The sequence below is a fragment of the Trichosurus vulpecula genome, chromosome 7 (genome assembly GCF_011100635.1).
Source record: "Trichosurus vulpecula isolate mTriVul1 chromosome 7, mTriVul1.pri, whole genome shotgun sequence".
Lineage (NCBI taxonomy): Eukaryota > Metazoa > Chordata > Mammalia > Diprotodontia > Phalangeridae > Trichosurus > Trichosurus vulpecula.
Window position 1 is genome coordinate 115300945 of NC_050579.1, and position 18973 is coordinate 115319917.

The following is an 18973-nucleotide window of genomic DNA, read 5'->3' on the forward strand; positions in this document are numbered from 1 at the left end:
TGGGCTGGCCTGACGCACAGGGCAGGGATAACAATTCTTATGCCATCTTCTCCCTTTGGCACTTGGACAACTGTCCCAGAGTCTCTTCCAGCTTTGTCATTTGTTTCTTTCTTCCTCTCATTCTCCCCAAAGCCAGATTTATCTTCACAGTTTGCAGAGGCCTTTCCTTCCCCCTTTTCTTTTACTCCCTTACTCTAATGAGGTTGTTCATCCATCAGGTATCTAAGCTGACAAAACAGAAACTGAAGTCACTATCCTGTGTATGAAAAGGTGTTTGAAGACTCTGAAATATGGCTTATCCTTCTTGTAATACATGTATAATACTGTTTCATTCAAAAAGGCAAAAAGGCAGCTGAGATGGCTGAGTGCATAGAATGCCAGCCTTGGAGTCAGGAATACCTGAGTTATAAACTTGTCTTTGATGCTTACTGACTGTGTGACCCTGGGCAAGTCATTTGACCTTTCTAAGTTTCAGTTTTCTCATATGAAAAATGGAGGTGTTAATAATAGCACCTGCCTGATTAGCCTGTCAGGAAGATCAAATGTAATAATCTAGGTAAAGCATTTTGCAAACCTGAAAGTGCTATCTGAATTCAAGGTAATAGCAATCATGAGGCATGTGGGTGGGGTGTGTGTGGTGGGCTTGGGTGGAATTTCCAGATGGTGAATAATACGCAAGGTAGAATACATAGCAAGGGTTAGATTCCTGTTCTGCTTTTCTCCTTCCTATCTTGTCTAGCATTGACCCTGCTGTTGCTCCGATTTTACCCATTGTCCATATTTTTTGGACAGGTCTTGACCGTTCCATAGGTTCCCCATGCTTTATGGAAGTGATGGGGTATAGAACCTGGAACCCAAAAAACTGCAACCCAGCTCCTGAACCTTCTCACCTGTCCCCACCTAGATACTCAATAATCCTTTCAACTGTCCTTTCACTGTGACTCTTCCCCCACCCCTACCTTTTCATTCTCTGATACAGCAGATCCAGCCCACCTTTGGACCACCCCACGGCTATTTGCCACTCCTCCATCATATCCAAATCTTCCCACAATCTTTTTCCCAATAGAAAAGGTCAGGCTTGTCCCTAACAAATGAGCAGATTCTTAAAATCCCACCTGCTTCTACTGGTGACACAATAAACCTTGTCTCTGACTGAAAGAAGGCTTGAGTGATTGAATTCTTTTGAGGCAGACCTGCCTCCCTTGCCCTTGGGTCTCAGGGTCCTCAGCACACCTAGACCATAGCAGAAAAACTATGAGTATGGATCTGGTAACAGACTATGTTTGTCATATAAGCACCAGGTTAAGATTGGAGAGGCTCATAGCAAGAAGTTTGGCCATGAAGTGATACATATTTTTAGCTACAGCAACTCGTGAAGAGAGCCTACAAAGTGGTGAAAAGATTGTTGTTAGTGATAGGAATATACTCAAGGGCAAATTAATGCATATTTGAAGTAGGGACTTTGTGGTTTAGTGAAAGGGAAAAAAAGCACTGGATTTGAAGTCGAAGGACCTCAGTTTAAGTACAGATTCTGTACTGGATAGCAATTTGGTTCCTGTGTGATCTTGAGGAAGTCACAACTTCTCCAGGTCTCAGTGCCTCATTTGTAATATTAGGGAGTTAAATTTGATGATCTCAAAGGCCTCTTCCAGCTCTAAATACATGATGCTGTGACACCTTCCAGCTCTAGGTTACTGTGATTTTATTAGCGAAATAAATTTGAATTTTCAGAACCTTCTGTATCCCTACATTGTTAGTGTGAGCTTTGGGAGCCCTCTTTGACCTTCCTTCTGGATTTCTAGTTCCGCTCGAATTTGGAAGTTTGATTATGTAGGTGGTCCCTACTATTATGCTCTGAAGATATGACTGAATGTTATATGAATGCTTATTTCTTTCCTCTAGTCTTTATATCATTCCCTTAGAAGTGGTCTCTGTATTTGAGGATACTCAGTCGTGCACTATAGGTGAGCACTCTAGTAACTGAGGACCATTAATAGGGCAGCACTTTTGTAGGAGGAATTAGTTAACATTGTGGGTAAAATTCAATTAAAAATTCAAGAGAATCATTAAATACCCATTATGTGCAAAATGCTGGACCCAGCATATCTGGGATACGAAAAATTGAAAAATAACCCTCCTACCCTCTACAAACTTATATTTTACTCAAAACGTTATGACACATTTAACATTTTCATCAATGACTTGGATAAAAACATGGATAATATCTTCATCAAATTTACAAATGACACAAAGCTGGGGTTTGGATTAGATGGCTGCCGAGGTGATTTCCAATTCTGAAATTCTTTGATTTGGATTCATTGTACTCAATTAAGTAAAAATTGAGAGACAGGCAGGCAGAGAGCGAGATCCAGAGGGAGAATGAGAGTGAAGAGGAGAGAGAGGAAGAGAGAGGAAAAGAGGAGAGAAGAGAAGAGAGAGAGACAGACAGACAGACAGATGGATGGACAAAGACAGATGGAGACTGAGACTGAGAGACAGACAGAGGAAGAGAGAGACAGGGAGACAGAGAAAAGGTGAGGGGGATAAAAGGTGAAATAGAAACAAATACCCTATAAGAATTAGAGGAGGGAGAAAACACTTTAAATTGGTGTGATCTGGAAATCTTCCCAGGGAAGTTGGTACTAGTGTTTAGCCTTAAAGAAAGAAAAGGATTGTGGGTGGCTATTAGGATGAAATATATTTCATGCTGGAGGGACAGACTTTGCAAATATACAGAGGTAGGAAATGGCTTAGCAAGTTTTGGTCAACATTTAGAAACTCTGAATGGAATATAAAGTGCATGAAAAGGGAGTAATATGAAATATATTAGAAAAACTAGTTTGTAGCCGCGTTTGGAGAGTTTAAATGTCTGCCTAAGTACTTTATATTTTATCCTCGAGGGATTGGGAAGCCGCTGAATATTTTTATGCAGGGAAGTGAATAGTTAATTCTGTCTTAGAAACATGATTTTGGCAGCTGTGTGAATGATGGATAGGAGAGGGAAAAGACTAGAGATGGAAGACATGTTAGGAAGCTATTTTGTAGTCCAGCAGAGAAGGCAGGAGGGCCTAAGGTAGAGTAGTAGTAGTAATTGAGGACAAGGGACAGATGTTCTGGAATTAGAATAGCCATGACTTGACAAATGATTAGATGTGGGAGAGGGAAAAGTCAAAGTTGACTTGGAGGTTTTGACTGGGAAGATGATGGTGCCATTAACAGAAACAACAAAGAACAGATTAGGGCAGGGAAACTGATGAGTTCAATATTGAATATGTTGAATTTGAGGTACTTGTAGGACATCCAAATGGAAGTGTCCAGTAGGTAGTTGGAAATACAGGGCTGAAGTTCACTAGAAAGATAAGAGGATTCATAAAGAAGTCACTGTAGGCAGAGGCTATGTATATACACAAAATTGGTTTGACTATTTTGATTGAATTGACCTTAATTGACCTGAATTGCATAGTCAAAATAATCAGGCAAATTAGTCAAGCAACCAGAGGAAAAAAATGAGCCTATTTTAAGTTCCAGATTTTTTCATGCATCATTAGTGAATGAATCCTTTCTCTCATGTGAAGACATCTGCAGAATTTTGATTTTGAGAATTTTCTACAACTCCAATGAAAATCATTGTACTTTTTTGTGGGGGGGAGGTGGTTAATTAGTGAAAGTTATGTGTACAGAATGATGGGAGCCAAAACAATCAGGTGCTACTCTTAAAAAAAACTTTTGAAAATAAAAAATGTCTCTCTTCAGTAATTCTACCTGACAAAAACAGGTTGAGCATGACCCTCTAAGCATGTTGGAGTCCTTATATGATCCACTCATGGTTATGTTGTGGATCCTGGTTGCTATACAAGCTAAATAAATAACAAATAGTGTTAAAATCTTTGGTTTAAAATTAGTGTATAAAGTATCCCATAATATGTGATACCCTCTTGCTGAATAGTTTCTTTTTATAAAATCACCACTCTCACGTTACTAAATAAAGAGCAAAGACATTCAAATTAGACACTGGGTAATTTGTGGAAATCCAAGCAGTTGCCCCTTGATAGGAATGGCTTTTTTTATTGAGACATCTAGTTTTGAAAGATGACTGCATTTCACTTGATTATCATGACAGCAAGAATGAGACAAAAAGGAAGGAAAGTCAACAATTTAATTCAGTTTAATTCAGTGAGCATTTACTAAGCACCTACTATCTATGAGAGAAGTAATGTGGCATGGTTAATACAGAATAGGCCTCTGGGTCAGCAGGACCTGGGTTCAAGGCCTCTCTGACATATATGGGCTAAGTGACCCTTGGCAAATCAGTTAACCTCTCATTGCCCCCAGTTAACTCTCTAAGATGGTAAGAGGGCGTTTTTCATGGAAATTTCCTCCACCAATGAAATTATAGGTGTGGTTTTACTCAACTTTCTTTCTTCTCTTTCTCATACACGCACACACATGCGCACGCACACACACACACACACACATACACTGTGCAAGGCACTTTATCGTTTCTTGGGGAAACAAAGATAAAATGAAAAATTGTGGCTGTCATCAAAGAGTTGACATTCTATTAGGAGAGGAAAAGACAAGGAAAGATAAAAAAAAACCCAAAGAATGAAGAACATTAGGGAAAGAAGAGATCAAGCTAGGCTAGAATAAAAATGTCTACCACCTTTCAAAAAAAGAAAAAAAAAGTTATTTCTTTAATGGATTCAATTTGATTCAGCAAATTCATATATAAAACTCCTAGTACGTGCCAGACACTGTGGTAAGCATTGGGGATAAAAATGAACCACTTCTAGCCATCAATAAACTTACATTCTAGTGGGAGGAGGGCCCCTGGGAGAGAACAATTTGTATATAGAAAATTAAAGACAAAATATATACAAGTCATGGACTTTTTTCATGGAGAATACTCAGACATTTGGACATTTTGTTCTTAATTATTAATTGTTTTAGATTTCCCTTGGTAATACTATTTATTCAGGGGTTTCCTATTGCCTTTAGGATAAAACATAAACTCCATAGCTTGGTATTAAGGGCCCTCCATAATCTGGTTCCAGTTTTCTTTTTTAGCCTTATTTTATACTCTATTTCACAAACCAAAATAGACTACTGTCTGTTCACCAAACTTGACATTCATTTATACATTATACAGGCTTACCTGAACATGCATTTCCACCTCCATGCATTTGTACAAGTCATTCATTCTTCATGACTGGAGTATACTTTCTCCTCATCTTTACCTTTCAGAATCCTATTCTTTAGGACTCAGCTCAGGGGCCATTTCCTCTGTGCAAACTTTCCTAATCCTGCAGCTAAAAGTGCTCTTTAGTTTTCCTAGAACATTTCCCTAAAGCACTCGTAGACCATGCATCACCTCTTTTGACCATCACTTCCACTTTGCATTAAAAGTTCTTTATGTAAATTTCATGTTTCTTAGTAGAATTTAAATTTAATGGCAGTAATTATGTCATTTTTCTTCACTGTATCCTCAGCACATATCACAGGGTCTTGCAGATAGTAAGAACTTAATACATGCCTGATCAATTAAACCTAAAAATGTTTTTCATTAGACAAACAATTGTGTGTATTTTAGGCAAAATACCATGCTATGTGCAATGGGGGATGCAAATGAATAAATCATGGTTTCTGCCCTCAGTGATCTTATAATCTAATGAAGGACAATAACAGTTTGGCTAAAGAATAAAGTTTATGTGTGGCAGTAGTATGAGATAAGGCAGAAAAAGTAGGATGGAACCAAATTATAGGGAGCCTTGAAAGCCAGGCTAATGATTTTGGATATTACTGGGCAGACAATATGGAGCCATTTTAAGATTTGGGGTATGATCAAAGCTATGACTTAAGTATTTAAATTCCATGATGACATATTGGATGGATCCAAAAGAAGAGTACTTTGAGGCAAGTATGCTATTGTGGATATTATTTCAGTAGTCTAAGTATGCCAAACATTGTCATTTCTGTCTCTTGATCACATTTCTTAGTTCAGCCCCTCATATCTTTTTGCCTAAACTACTGCAATGGCCACCTAATTGGTCTCCCAGACTCAAATCTATATTTAATCTGATATGTCCTCAGCATACCTGCCAAAGTGATTTTAAAAAAATGCAGATCTGACCATGCAATTCTCCTACTCAGTGAACTCCACGGACTCCCTCTTGACTCTAGGATAAAATATAAGCTACTCTAAATTTTAAAGCCCTTAACACATGCTCCATTCTTCCTCCCAGCCTTATTATATATGACTCCCCCTCCCTACACTTTCTAATCCAGACAAACTGGCCTTCTCTCTGTTCCTCACCAACATCACTCCATCTTCCATATCTTTGCAGTGGCTGTCCCCTATATCTGGAAGGCACTCCTTCCTTGCCTCTGCCTCATAGAACCCCTCTCTTCTTTTAAGATATAGCTCAAGTACCACCTTCGACATAAAGCCTGTCCTGATCCCCACAACTGCTAATGCCCTCACTTCCAAACTAGTTTCTATTTTCTATTTATTTTGTTCCTATTTCATCTGTATGTCCTTATCTATATATTCGTTTCCCCCATTAGCACATCAACTCCTTGATCTTGGTGATTATTTTGTTCTTGGTGTTTGTATCCCCTATGCATAGCATACTGCCTGGCACACAGTAGATGTTCAATAAGTTTTTACTGAATTGAATTGAAGTAATTAGGATTTGAACTAGTTTGGCTGCAGTGGGAGTGAAAATTGAAATGTAATGAAAAGAACTTAGGGTGGGAAGTGGAGGTGGAGGTGAGGGCAAAGTCCTGAGTTCTAACCAGGATTCTCTCACTTACTATCTATGTATATGAATTTGGGCAAGCCAATTTACTACCATGGGCCTCAGATGGAAGATAAGAGAGTTTAATGGAGTAACTTTCATTATTCCTTCTAAATCTTGTGTTCTTCAAATGTAGGAAGGGGTTGTGAAGGAGGGATCAGTTGCATTTTGCAATTGATTGGATTTAGGGGTCAGAAGAATGAATTAAAGATGATGCTTTGATGAGAATCCTGGGTGACTGGCCTGGTACTGGACTGGGTGCTGGTACCATTGATTGAGGGAAGTCAGGAAGAAGAGCTGAGTTTGTGCAGAAGACAGATTCAGGTTTTGTTGTTCCTTTTATTTTGTTCTTAGAGGGAGTTCTTTTCTATTGGAACTGGGTAGCTCCCCATGAGAAAATGCTCTCTTCCAATGTAGAACTGCATCTGCTTTGCCTACTTATAGGTAGTCTTAGAGAGCTGCATAGATGTCCAATTAAGGTCTCCAGCAGATAGTGGGAAATGTAGGTCTGGAGGTTATTAAAGAGGTCAGGCTGGACATAGATTTAAAGTTTAACGTCATAGAAGGAATGGTTGAGGCCATAGGGCAGATAAAATTTCTGAGAAGTTGTATATATAAAGTACAGGGATCAGGACAAAACCGTGGGGAGCTCATGTTTTTTCATTACATATTTGATCCTTTCTTGTGCTTCTAGGTTACACACATTTTAATCAACAATAATCATATTGGAGGCATTTTTATGACTGCTCTCAAAATTTTTTAAGGTATTGTACTCTTTCCTCATGTATGTTTCATTCCTTTTAGAAGTATGCTTAGAATAAGAGTATTTCTAGAGAGTTTCTTGTAAACGAACATATATATGTATATATATGTATATATGTGTATATATATATATATGTATAATCCTATTTTTTCCGTGAACTTCTATTCTGTAACTGGATATGTGTTCATAGAGTATTGCCCCTTTAAGAGCTACACTCCAACAGCAAAAATAACTCAGAGAAGCTCAGATTACAGCCTGGCTCCAAAGATACTCTCCATAGAGTCAGGTTGCTGTTTCCTCTGACAATACTGCAGGAATATAGGAAGGGTACTATGTATTATAGGGAAGTATATTACTGTGTTGAGGAAGGTGGGGCCCTGAATAACTGGGGACCCCTCTCTCGCCATTGAAATTTTACTTTTTGGTCCTCTGTCTTCATCCCTCCTACCCTGCTTAGGGACAACCTCTTTTGTGTGTGTGTGTGGTGTTTTTTTTTTTGGGAGGGGGAGGGGGGAAGGCAAGACAATTGGGGTTAAATGACTTGCCCAGGGTCGTAGAGCTAGTGTCAATTGTCTGAGGTCAGATTTGAACTCTGGTCCTCCTGACTCCAGGGCCAGTGCTCTATCCACTGTGCCACCTAGCTGCCCCTCTAGTAGGAGATTTTTTAAAGTATGCAAATAACTATAGTATTTAAGAGAGGTACCCTCCAAAAAGTGGTATGGGAGACCAAAAGAAGGATAGCTTGCTTTTGGCTGGGATGATTAAATAAGACTTCATAGCAGCACTGGCATTGCAAAAGCATGAAGCATGATCCCTTTGAGGGCAGGGCTTTTTATCTTATTCATTTTTATATCCCCCTACAGTTCTTGGCAGAATTCTGTGAATATAATCATTGTCGCTGTTGCTCAGTCGTGTCCGACTCTTTGTGACCGTATTTGGGGTTTTCTTGGCAAAGATACTGGAGTGGCTTGCCATTTCCTTCTGCAGCTCATCTTACAAATGAGGAAACTGAGGCAAGCAGGGTTAAATGACTTGCCCGGGGTCACGCAGCTAGTATCTGAGTCCTGATTTGAAATCAGGAAGATGGGTCTTTATGACCGAGTTGAGGCCCTGTACCCTATCCACTACACAACCTGGCTACATATACATATACGTATACGTATATATATACATACACATATGCATACATGTCTATACATGTACATGTACGTGTGTGCATATGCATACATGTGTGCACATACATATACATGTGAATGACATGGCCAGTGAAGAATTTTTTTTTACCTTGACTATACACATTCATTTCATTGGGTTTCTTTTTTTTTCATCTCAATGAGAATGAGGGAAGTGATAGAGAGAAAATGAATCTAACATGGGGGAAAAAGAGTTAACAAATCTCATATAAGCTCAACAAGCACAGATCTATGGAAATGCCAGACACTAAGCATCTTTTTCCTCAACCAACACTGCAAGATCCCCAAGAAAATTGATCCTCAAATGATAATCCTGTTTTCTGCCAGTGCTCTTCAATTTCATTTATTCATTGGCTTTATTTTTATGAAGAAAAAAATGATAACCAAGAGTAAGAGGGAAGTGACCATCTTGCATCCAGGTGCACTGCAGGGCAAGGAAACAATGGGATAGGAAAAAAGCAGGAGCTTCTGAGTCTGGTTCAAACTGACCACCTTCCCATCCTGAAGAAGCTTCAATCAGAAGAATGACTGCCAGGAGCAGCTAGGCGGCGCAGTGAATAGAACACCGGCCCTGGAGTCAGGAGGACCAGAGTTCAAATCTGACCTCAGACAATTGATGCTAAGCATGTGACCTTGGGCAAGTCACTTAATCCTGAGTGCCTCATTAAAAAAAAAAAAATCTCCTACTAGATTGTAAGCCAATTGAGGACAGAGACTCACTAATAAGCATTTATTAAATAGCATTTTATTAAATTCTGTCAGTGTGCAAGGCAACAAGTTAAGTGCTAGAGATACAAAGACAGAAGTGAGATAGTACTAAGAATCTTAAAATGTAGCTTGGGGAGAATTGCTCTTATTCTTGTAAATTAGAAACAGTTCCTACATATTTTAGAAATGAGAATTTTATCAGAAGGAAACAATTTAGATAGCAGTTTAGAAAAGATTTAGTAGTTTTAGTGGATTATAAAATATGAGTTATCAGTTTGATGTGGCAGCCAAAAAAGCCAATATGATCTCAACCTGAATTAAGAGAGGCATAACTTCTGGGAATAAGGAGGTGATAGACTCTTTGTACTATGTCCTGGTTAGACAACATCTGGAGTATTATGCCCAGTTGTGAGCCACAAGACATTAAGAAGAGCATTGATAAGCTTGAGAGTTTCCAGAGAACAGTAATTAGGGTGGTAAAGGGTCTTGAATTCATGTCATCTGAAAGTCTATTGAAGGGCCTTGAATTTGTGTCATATGAAGATAGGTTGAAGGAAGTAGGGATGTTTAGCCTGGAGAAGAGAAACCCTAAATGAGACATGGTAGCTGTCTTCAGCTGTAGAAGAGATGCCATGTGGAAGAGGGATTAGACTTGTTCTGTTTGGCAACAAAAGGAGGAGCCAGGAGCTGGGTAGAAACTGCAAATTATACATTTTTGACTTGTTATCAAGAAAAAGAAAACTTTCCTAACCATTAGATCTGCCCCCAAAATGGAATGGGATGAGAAAGATAGTGGATTCCCTTTGCTTTGAGGTCTCCAGAGGCTCAATGACTTCTTGTTTGGTATGAAATGGACTAGGTAGGCACAGAAGTCCTTTCTAACCTTCCAAGATTCTATGGGATAGTGCCACAAATATCAATCAATGAATCAATCACCATTTATTAAGTGCCTCATATACCAAGCACTGTGTGGTATGGGTACAGAAAGAGGCAACAAACAGTTCTTGCCCTTCAAGGAGTTTACAATCTAATGGGGGAGAAAACATAATCAATTACTGCTATCTATATCTATATATATATCAATTACTACTGTCTACATAAAGTCATCGGGAAGATGACTTTACTTGCAAGTGAATTGGACTTAAGTGAGGCAGGGCTGTGCAAAGCTCTCCTCAGGAGCCATCTGGAAGACTGGAGATGGCCCAGGATGCAGTGAAAGATCTTGGCCTTTTTAAACAGATCTTTCCCAGGTCTCAGTTTGTCTGAGGCTACACCCATTTGGTGATTAAGGCTAGGTAAGAAGTGAGGTGAAGAATGGCTTCTTTTACCTAGTCAAAAAAAAAAAAAAGAAGAAGAAAAAGAAGCAATCTGGGAGGGAAAGACTGTCAGAATTTCTGGCCAAAACAGAAACAATTACTATTTACATTCTGAGCCACCTAAGCCCAAACAATGACCAACTGAGGCTTGGGCTGTGAGTTGTAGTAGCTGCTCTTCCTTCCTTCCTCCTTTCTTTCTTTTCTCCCTCCTTCCCACCTTCTCTTCCTCCCTCCTCTCCCTCTGTTCACTTCAGGAATCATACCCTTATCTGTGGGTGCTCTGCCCAAAGGAAAATAAATTTTGATCACTGAAACCTCACAAGATATCTTGGAGTCTACAGGCTAGATTTCTCTTTTAAGTGCCATGCCTTTACCCCAAATCACTCTGACTCTCATTGAATGGCAAACAATAAAGGATAAATAGGAAATGATTAAAAGAGGAAAAGCATTGGAATTAATATCTCTAAAAACAGCAGAAAATAAGTACTTGGAAAGAAATGCAAAGTGTTATGAGGGTTTCAGAGGAGGGATATGTTAGAAATGAAGTAGTTTAATTATAAAGTTTCTGTATTTCCTATACAAAATCCCATTGCATGGGGGTGGTTAATTCAGGTAGCTAGATGGTATAATGGATAGCATGCTGAACTTGGAGTCAAGAAAACCTGAGTCTGAATCATGCCTTTGATGGTTGTATGACCCTGGGCAAGTCACTTAAATTCTCTCAGACTCAGTTGCTTCATCTATAAAATGGGGATGATAATAATGGCATTTACATCACAGGATTGTTGTAACAGCAGAAGGAATAGTATGTTAAAATGTGATACATTAATATATAAAGTGCTTTGCAAACCAAGGGCTGCATAAATGCCAATTATTATTGTGTTTATACTTACTATTATTTTTTTTAAAGAGGCTCCTAAGCATTTATTAAGTTTCTTGGCTATGTGCTTTGTGAGAACGTTACAGAATTCTCAGTGTGATTTTTGTATGTAGGTTTCTGTAAGATGCAATTTAAAAATCCTTTCCCTACAGTGCCAGAAGAGCAAGGAAGGAAGCCTAGGGGAAATCTGAACACATACATCCTCCTGTTTACCTTGGAGGTTGCTTATAGGTATAACCATAGCCTCTTTCCCTCAGATAACATTTGGCTTCAGTGCATATTATTGTTTCTAATTTTTCCTATGAGAACCTTGTAGTGGAGCCATCTGGGGAGATGAATGTTTTCATTTTATCTATTTATCTATTATGTTGTGTAGGCTGACCTCAGCTCCATTCTTGGGACCAAAACTCAATTTTCCTCTGGGTAGATAATTTCTTACCATAAGGCTTATGTTTTCTTGGTCACCGAGTTTTCCCTGGTTAGGACCATCTTTAACCACATCATGACAGGATGCTGTGGGATCATTGAAATCTTAAGCCTCGTCCACTCTTAAAAGTGACTTGTATATGATGGAATACTATTGTGCTCTAAGAAATGATGAGCTAGTTGATTTTAGAAAAACATGGGAAGACTTGTATGAAATAACAAAAAGTAAAATGAGCAGAACCAAGAGAACACTGTATACAGTAACAGCAATGTTGTTCTAAGAATAACTCTGAATGACTGAGTTATTCTGAGTACCATAAATAATCAAATCAGCTATAAAGCATCTATGAAGGAAGATGCTAATCTCCAGAGAAAGAATGATATATAGAAGTACACATAGTTCAGTTTTACATATATTTATAAATCTATGTCAAATGCTATCCTTCTCTAGCACAATGTGGGGAGGGAGGGAGAAAGACAATTTAAAGCTTAAAATGGAACCAAAAGAAAAATTAAATTAAAAAAAACTGACTGTAAAGAGGAAGATTATTGACTTGGAATATGCTTATTTTTGTAATCCATTTGCAGTTTTAAAGTAATGAGAACCAGGGCACAGAACCCTTTCAATGACTGCTATTTTTATCTGAAATTGTTTAGATATTTAAACCTATTTTCTTAAAAGGTGTAAACTAGAATGTATTTGTAGAGCTATATTATGTAGGGATGAGTACAGGACCATGGGTTTGGGTAGTAAAGTATAAATATAGGTCCAAAAAATTCAGCCTGCTGTCTAGAATAATCAAGGCGCTAGATGAACATTTTTCAGTTCCATCGCTAAATACTTATAAATATGGCTGATTTGGAGAAAAATAGCAACAGGCAGATACATATAAGGAATTTTGCTGCCATTTGGAGTTGGATTAAGGGCTGGTGTCTACCTCTCTGCCATAAGTTTCTGATATGTAGTCTGACATCATTTTTGTGGGACAATACATATTGGAAATCATAAGATGAAATGATCCATAAACACAAACACACAGATATACACACACATCTCATTTGGCAAATCTGGCACATAGCAGGAAACATGAGATTGTGACAGCAGTGCTGGATTTAGAAGTAGAGGACCTGAGTTTGAACCTTGGATCTACAGTTTACTCTTTGTGTGCCCATGAATACCAAGTCACTTACCTTTTCTTGGCCACAACTTACTCACCTATGAATTGAAGGTGTTGATGGAATCAGTGTCTTAACTTTTGTGTGTGTATGATGTACCCCTTTGGCAGACCGGTGAAAACTGGACCCGCTTTTGGAATCACATTTTAAATGTATAAAATATAATGTATAAACTAGGAGAATAAAAGAAACTAATCATATTGAAATGGTTATCAAAATATATTTTTTGAAAAGCCAAGCATGTTCATACTCACTAGGTGTTAAGAACTCCCAAAGATGAGCTATCTCTAAGGTTTTTGTAGCTCTAAATTCTATGATTCTGCATTAGAAATTAGAACATGAAACTATTTCAAAAGTCAGTCTGATAATAATGTATTAGAGTATAATTGAACACAAGGAGTGAAATGCTCAGTATATCATACAATAAGATATTTTAAATGAGAAATGGCCTTTATTAAAGCAGAAGCATTTTGGAGATGGAATTCCAAATTGAGTGGATTCCTTTTTAGAATGTTAATGCTAGAGGAAAGGAAGAAGTGGTGGCTCATATTTATTTAGCATTTTGCATCAATAAAGTGCTTTACATACATTGTGTTATTTGACCCTAAATAACAATCCTGGCAAGTCGGTTCTGTGTATTTTATAGTTAAGGAAACTGAGACTTGTAGGAATTAAATAACTTGTTCAGGGTTAATATCTAGTAAGTGAGTAGGCTGCGATTGAGACTCAAGTCTTTTGATTCTAAGTCCACTGTTTTTTTTAGTCCACCAGTGCTACCTTCCAAAAAGTTCACAATTTCACACCTATCCTGTGTGTATGAGGCAAATGGTGTTACATCAGCCTTTGGGATAAGGCAAATCAAAATTTGATTAGCTCATATTATTAATCTATCGAATTTAGAGTTAGGAGAGGTAAGCTTTGGTCTCTGTACTTTGCTAAGCTGTACGATCTTGGGCAAGTCACTTGCCGATAGTTAAAGCAAGATTCACAACACTTGTACTAGCCATCTCATGCAGTTGGTGTGAGGATTAAATGAGATGTGTTTGAAGTGTTTTGTAACTGTGAAATGCTGTACAGATGTAATCCATTATTGTCATGATTATAATTGGCTTCTATTAGCAACTAATATTTTAGTTTTGAATAGTTCCTGTGCTAGCGTGTGAGATTATTTCTGTTAGCTCCTCAATCTGTCCCCAATACCTGGAATGCTCTCTCTTCACTTCGGTCTCTTGCAATCCCTAACTCTTTTTAAGGTTCAGATCATGTGTAATCTGTTTCAAGAGGCCTTTTCTGAGTTTCCCATTTCTCCAATCTCCACCCCTTAAGAAAATAATTTTGTAAATATCCTGTATTTATCTATCTGTGAATAAGTTGTAATCCCCTTCTAGATTCTAAGTTCCTTGGGGGCAAGAATATGTCGTCGTTGTGTTTATATCACTAATGCCTACCATTTAGCAGGTTCTCAATAAATTGATTGCTCTAATTTATTTTTCAGCAACATTGTCCAGATAATTGAACAATCTGGCACTAATGGCAGAGGCTAGATTAATGATTGGATGCTTCATAGGATAATAGATATAGCGCTAGGAGGTACCTCAGAGGTCATTTAGCTATTGCCTTTATACACCCTGGAGGATCCTTTTTTCATATATCATTGATCGACCCTATGATTAGCACACCAGTATCATCTAACCAATTAACATCAATTAACTTTTACTAAGTGATAATTACTGAGAAATTATAGCAAAAACAGAAGTAGGAACTCTGCCCTCTGCTTTTGTCTTTGGGAAGAATGAGCTCAAGATTAAAGAAGTGCTATAGAGCATTTGCCCAACAAATTCACTTCCAAATGCGACATGGCTAATGCACAAAGTTATTTCAGAAAACAGCATCTCAGCTTCTGGATCTGATTCTTTGCTGCTTTGCATGTAACCAGTGGCTTCTTGGGGTAGAGCTTGCTCTGCACTCGGACATGGCACAGTGGCTACAGTGCTAAGCCTGGAGTCAGGAGCATGAGTTCCAATCTAACCGCAGACACTTATGAAGCTGTGTGACCCAGGGCAAGTACTTTAACCCAGGTTTGCCTCAGTTTCCTCTGTAAAATAAGAGCACCTAACTCCCAAGGTTGTAGTGAAGATCAAAGGAGATAATCATTGTAAAGTGCTTAACATAATACCTGGCACAGAGTAAACGCTATGCAAATATAAGTTGTTGTCTTTTTTTGCTATTATATTTAGCTTCCATATCTAACACTTCACCTGAGAGCATGAAAGAAAAAAAGTGCAAAAAACCCCAAAGAAACAGGGCTGGCATGTTCACTCAAGCCATATACTGGCCTAAGTGGGGAGATAGACAGCTGGCAACTGGAGGATGCTGTCACCACTGCTACTACCTCTTTCCCTATCAAGAAGTTTACTGTAGTCCTTGCGGCATCAGGAAAGAGAGAAGCTCAAATGTGTTGGTTAATACCTTTTGAATATCTACCCAATTCTAGCTTAGCAGTCAATCAAAAGTCCATTTCTTCACCATGGGCTGTTAGAAATGATTTCCAATGGAACTGCACATAAAATAATATAGAATCTTCTTTAATAAAAGTTAATATCTGTATATAAGTTGAAAGAACCTGCTTTAGATCTTAAGACAAATTGCTTTAGGATTATGCTGTTCCTTCTCTAATCACGCTTTACATTGTTTACAGAGGTGATCTAAATTTAAAGGGTGTCATATATGAATTGTAGGGTAAAAATAATTCATTCTGGTTACTTTAGTGTATGTAATTTCTGTTATGTAAATGTCACTTCAATGATTCAAAACTACATATGGCAATCACTAATGTTTTTAACAAGTTTCTCTAATATTAGAGATATACTTTTGGCTTACTGGGCAATATATTGTATAAGTGCATTTGGATTTTTTTTCCTCTTGTAGAAGTGTAGTCTTTTTCTTTTTTTTTTTTTGCAGCGGGGAAGGCAGGGCAATTGAGGTTAACTGACATGCCCAAGGTCACACAGCTAGTTAGTGTGTCAAGTGTCTGAGGCTGGATTTGAACTCAGGTCCTCCTGACTCCAGGGCTGGTGCTCTACTCACTGCACCACCTAGCTGCCCCAGAAGCATAGTCTTGAGAATCTTAACATTCTACTGCTTTAATTCTACTCTCTGTGCATTGTTCATTTTCCTAAATTTTAGTTAAAGTGTTAAATACTTAGGGAGTAAGTATGCTGTAGTGTTCCTTTGTTTTGTTTTCTATATTTCATGTCAAAAATGAATGGCTGCATTCTGGAGACTGTGGAGGAACCCTGGCAATGCCTCTCTGTAATTCTTACAAACTACGTTCTCTACTCTCCCCAACCCACAGTTGCTGAAGGAAGTGACTAAACTGTGCCGACTTGGTCACTTATGTTAACTAATCTCAATTAGGACCTTCACTAATGTAGGCATGGCAATTTAAAAATTAATATTTTATTCCTCATAATGGCTATTTAAAGCCCCCAACTCAAGCAATACAAATTCACGCAGTGGCCGCATCCAAAAATTTAAATCTCTTTTTGGATCTTGCATCCATGACCTCTCTTTCCAGAGATGTATAACATGCTTTCTGGATCTTCTAGAGATATAGTTGGTCATTGCATTGATTAGACTTCTTAAGTCTTTCAAAGTTGCTTTCTTTTACCATGTTGTTCTTATTTACATTGTTCCCCTTGCTCTGTTCCTCTCTTGTTCCTATGTTGTTTGTTGCATTTCTATACCAAAATGTGTCTATATTTGTGTGTGTGTGTGTGTGTGTGTGTCTACACTACTCCAAGCCTTTTTTTTGTCTATTTCAGATGAGTGAAGTTAATCTGATACCTATTCCTCCTCACTCTTTACTTCATATTTATTTTCTCTTCTAACCTCAGTTATGAGAAATGCAAATATCATCGTTTTCCCTCCTATCTATACCAGTGTATTCCTTTTTTATTCTCCCTTCTCTTTCACCTCTTAAAACTCTTAGAACAGAAGCAGTCTATCCCTAGGGTCTCCGTTTCTCTTATATAACTGCCTCAATAACCTTTGAAGACATTGGGATTCTGAAGGGACACCTGTTTCTCCTCCTGTAATTAGAATGTTAGCACCACAGTATCATACAGTTTCTTCTAATTCCTCAAATAAATTTGCCTTTCTAGGTTTCTCTGGATGCTTGTGTTTGAATTTAAAAGTTCTTACTCAGCTCAAATATTTTCATTAGAAATGCTTGAAAATCCTCTATTTCATTAAAAATTCATTTTCCCCCAATAGGATTATTTTTAGCTTTTTATTCTTGATTGTAAGCCTATATCTTTTGCCTTTTAGAATATTGTATTCCAAGCTATTTTCTCAGTTATAATAAAGGTTTCCAGATCTTGTGTGATCTTGACTCTGGTTCTTGAACTGCTTCTTTCATGATTACTTGGGTATTTATTCTTTGATGTAAGAGTCCTGGATTTTGTCTTTGACATTTCTTGGACTTTTCTATTTGGGGTTCTTTCAGGAGGAAATGAGAAGACTCTTTTTAATTTCACTTTGCCTTCTGGTTCTAATAGACCTGGCAGTTTTCATTTTATGCTTCCATTGATTCTTTTGGTACTTTAACCTTATTATATTTTTTTTCTATCTCATAAAATCACTGATTTCTCCATGGTCTATTTTAATTTTCAGGAAATCCACTACTTGACTAGGGTTTACCACTTTCTCATCTAAGAAGATGTGGTATGGTGGGGTGAGGGTGGTACTGGTCTAACATGAGGTAAGTTTATTAACAATAGTGTTTCTAAAGTGGGATAAGGCTATGAGAAGGATAAGGTGAATGTAGGTAGGTAGGGAGTAGAACTGGTGTCTAGGGAAGAGAATTTGGATTTAGGCATTTTATGACTTAAAATCAAAGAGGTCCTGAGTGGGCCATAAGGAAATAAATTGTCATATTTTTCACAGTAGGAATAGGGATGCTAATTTCCATTATCAATCTCTGAGTGAAAAAGAAGATGAAACAGCAGGGTAGGGTCGGGAAGTGGTCATTGGTAGACCATATGGCAAGTCCTCTGGTCCTGCCTCATGATTGTTAGTACTGGTGGAATAATCTGACTGGATATAGAAGGATGAAACATGTAGGAGGTACTCAATATCCAATCTACCAATCAGTTACTCAATTGACAAGTATTTATTAAGTGCTTGTTGTATGCTAAAGAGTGTACTAAGTGCTGGGACATAAAAGACAAAAAATGCAAATAATTTCTACTGTTAATTCTAATGCTTCAATATTGCCCCTTCCTCAGCTTATTTGCTTCCACCTCTTTTCAGATTAGGCTTCTCCTTATCATCATCAATTTCCTGGACTTAATTGGTTTCTTTGCCTCTAGCCTTTCTTTTTCTTGAGGCAATCTGGGTTAAGTGACTTTGCCCAGGGTCACACAGCTAGTGTCTGAGGTCAGATTTGAGCTCAGGTCATCCTGACTCTAGGACTAGTGCTCTATCCACTGAACCACCTAGCTGCCGTTAGCCACTATCCTTTCCCATCTATTCTTCATACTGCTGCCTGTTATCATCATAATGTGCCTTTCTGATCATGTTGCTCCTCTAATTAAAAACTTATTATTTGCCAAATCAAGTAGAAATATCTTTTCCTGACACTTAAAGTCCCTCACAATCTGACCTCAATTTACCTTATAGAGAGATCCTTACATTACCTCCCATCACATGGT